This window comes from Lotus japonicus, chromosome 6 (genome assembly GCF_012489685.1).
Source record: "Lotus japonicus ecotype B-129 chromosome 6, LjGifu_v1.2".
NCBI classification, from domain to species: Eukaryota; Viridiplantae; Streptophyta; class Magnoliopsida; order Fabales; family Fabaceae; genus Lotus; species Lotus japonicus.
In genome coordinates, this window is record NC_080046.1 from 49,091,193 (window position 1) to 49,094,873 (window position 3,681).

The following is a 3,681-nucleotide window of genomic DNA, read 5'->3' on the forward strand; positions in this document are numbered from 1 at the left end:
GAGACTTTGTGAATGTGTGAGACTCCACTGAAGCGTGAGACTTCGTGAGAGCATGGATGACTCGAAGAGTTATCGTGAGTGTTTGCACTCATTCTATGATTATTGTATTTTGTCGCAGAATCGACTGTTACCTTAGGGTAAGCTTTTAGAGACATTAATTTAGCTAGAATACGTGGCGACGTGTCGAGTGAGGTCGGAGACGTTGTTTGGCTACTCACATTGCATTCATGCACACATAGGAGGTTAATACACGGCGTGATTACCGGACCTCGGTGGATTCCAAAATGTTCATAAGACCCGGATTTCCGCGTAAGAGCGTTTGTAGACGACTCTTAATAGCAGACCGAAATGGCAGACCTTCGGGTTTACTGCTGATCTGACTACCGTTGTTGTTGGAGTAAGAGGCACGCGGGCAGAAATGGTCCCACCGTTGCTGGTGCTAGGATTGATCCGTTTGATGCCCATCCGTTCCGGAATGCATTTGGTTAACTGAGTTAACCGTCATATCATTTCATGCAACATGCATACTGACTTAGTTGCTGAGTGTGATTGATAATTGATAATCCTATTTGATGCATGCTATTTGTTATTACTGTCTTTTATATTCATTATGGAATATGCAACCCTAGGATGTTATCCCTAGCTATAAACCTAAGTGGCTATTCTATTATCTGTATCTATCGGTGCTATTAATTACATAATTCTTTGGAGTTGACCCTCGCGTCTTCTGTGTGTGCTTTGGCGGACTACGCCCTTTGTCAGATGTCTTTGGCGGGCTGGTTCACGACGGTTCACCCTTCGGGGGGAACTAGGGTTGAGATGCTGGAACAGGAGCGCATCGCGGTAGCGAGAGGAGGACGGATGGTGTGCATAGACTAGGTCGTTCTGGATTTCGAATTCGGACGACTATCATGCTAGCATGTAGGTTTTAGTGCTGGTGTGAGCTCCTCGAGATGGGATTAGTGTAGGAGTAGAGTCTTAGCTCTGAACATCATTTATTTCTTTGGGGACAGGGTAGTTTCCCACCTATAGCTTTTTGTGTGGTTTCTTTACGGGAATCACAGAGAGTTGGTTGGACTTAGGAGGTCTTGTTTCAGGCCGATTGGGCTAACTTATTCTCGTTTTTGAGGTTTGTGTTGCGGACACTTCACCTCTACTTTGATCTGTACTTATTGCCTACGGGCGTTACTCTCTTTTACTTTCCGTCACTGGAGGTTACTCGTGACGAGGTTGGGTACTTACAGCGGGGGCTATGATTTATATTGTATATTAGTTCTGTTGTCTTCGCATTTGCGTTTTATTTATTTCAGTCCTGTTTCTATTATCGACGAAAAAAAATATTCACGTTTTTCCGCATTAAGTTTATTTTTGGTTACTAAAGTGACGCAACCGAAATCGGGGTGTTACATCAGCTCTAAGAGGATTGCCGCCATGTTCCCTTGCATAGAAACCCGAGACCCATGCTCCAGTAGCATCTCTCTGATGTGCCAAACTGCAAGTGTACAATTTCGCCCGGGGTTTAAATTATCGAACACAAGGATTGTGTGTGTTTACTTCTAAATTTACCAATTTAGTTGTAAGGACTAAAAAACAAAGATAAAAATAGAGAATTGATTGATTGGGATTATTGCGAAAAGAAATCAAGAAAAACAAATAAACGGTTGTTGATTTGTAAACTTAGGGAGAAAAGCTGCACTAGGGAATTGAATTTGTTACCCTCGCTATGCCTGTACCCGCTCCATTTACATATGAATTCGACTAAACTCGTTCAAGGTGTTATGTCTATGTGATTACTTACTAATTCCTTAGTCAAGTTCTCCTTCCAGTTAATTAGTGATAGCTAATCCCTTAGTACCTAATCCTAATTAACTAGAGATTTAATTCAATATCAGAAAATCACAGATTAATTGCTACCCTTATCCCTAAGGTGTAGAGACCAAAATTCAATTTCTCCCTGGATCCCTAGTTCCTATCAATTTCCCAATTGTATAGAAACAAGCAAAGCAATCTATGGGCAGTAGATAACAGTCAAAGCAAGAGAGAAATTCAAGAACGAAATATAGTCATTCATATAGAAACTAAAACGAATCCAAACATAATCAAAGAGATAACTTCATCTCTCCCTAGTACAAAAGGGAAACTAGCCAAGCATGGTCATAAGAAGGATTATAAAGAAATAATAAAGCCTAGAAGCTCCAATGATGGCTCTAGGAATTTTTCCCTCGTTCTCCTCTGAACACCGGTGAAAACAGCTCGCAAAACGGACTCTGGATGAGAAAGTTAGGTCAAAAAACGTGGAAAGCCCTTTTATAGCAGCGGAAGGTCGTGCTATCGCAGCAAAAGATGGTTCGACGGAATCCAGAACCGCTGCAACTCGCGCAATAGCACAAAAAACTAGGGGTGCACATGGGTCGGGTATATCCAATGAACCCGCCCGATCCAATCAAATACAATAGAAAAAATGCGGGTTAGATTGGGTAAACGGGTCAATCGGACGAATTTTATTACAATCCAATCAACTTCGGATCGGATATCGGATTTAATAACAATCCACCAAATCCAACCCGAAATCCAAACATACAATAATAATATATTATTTGATATATATTTTTAACAATTTTACCTATCCAACCTCAAAATTCTAATACTCTAATTTTATTTCACGGTTTCATTTTACACAGTCTTCCCTCTTTGTTTCAATTTTATTTGGCATATCAGAGAATGAAAGACATCTAAATTCTAAGTATCTATGTCATTGTCGTATTGATTAATTTGATTTCATTGTCGTGGTTGTTTTTCATGCTATTTGACTATATGTCATTAACGTGATACTATTCCATGCTATTTAGTACAATATTTTGAGTCCTTTTTATGCTATATGGTACTATAACAAATTTACTAGTTTTTTCTAATTTTTTTTCAATATTCCAAATTTATTATTACTCTAATATGTCGATCCAATTGACCCATCCGAACCAACCCAAAGATCGTCGGATTGGGTTGGATCGGGTCCGAAGGTAAAAATTTATGAAATCCAACCCAACCCAACCCAAAAAATTTTGATCGGTTCGGATCTTAATTAGCCTAAAAATCCATCCAACTCAACCCATGTGCACCCCTATAAAAAATGGTGCAGAAAATTTCAGAAACGAATTTCTGGTGCTATTGCGGCGGTTTTTCCTGCGCTGCATTAAACAACAGTTAAAAACTGACGCTTTTCGCGGCGGTTTTTGCTGCGCTGGAATAGACACCAGCTGCGAATTTCTCTTTATTTGCTTGATTTTATCTCTTTTTCCATTATCTTCCTAAAATAAAGTCAAAATAACATAAAATAATTAAGAGATAATAAAATAAAAGATAATAACTAAGATAACAACTTAAAATAAACTTATCACCTCTCAAATAGAGTAAATAAATCCTAATAGAATCTCGAAAATTAATATAAAAACTATAAAAGATATAAAAATAGATTTGAAATAGTCAAATGCACGAATTATAATAAAAGTGTCCTAAAATGACTAAAATATCCTAAATAATATATTAAAATGCATATAAATAAGCTAGAAAAATAACTTAAACACCTGGGTCATCACTCTCACTAGACCACCCATCCTCATTCGATCATTATCAGGTCTGAATGCCCCGTCAGTGTTTAATTTAAACTCGCCAGCTGCAGGAACG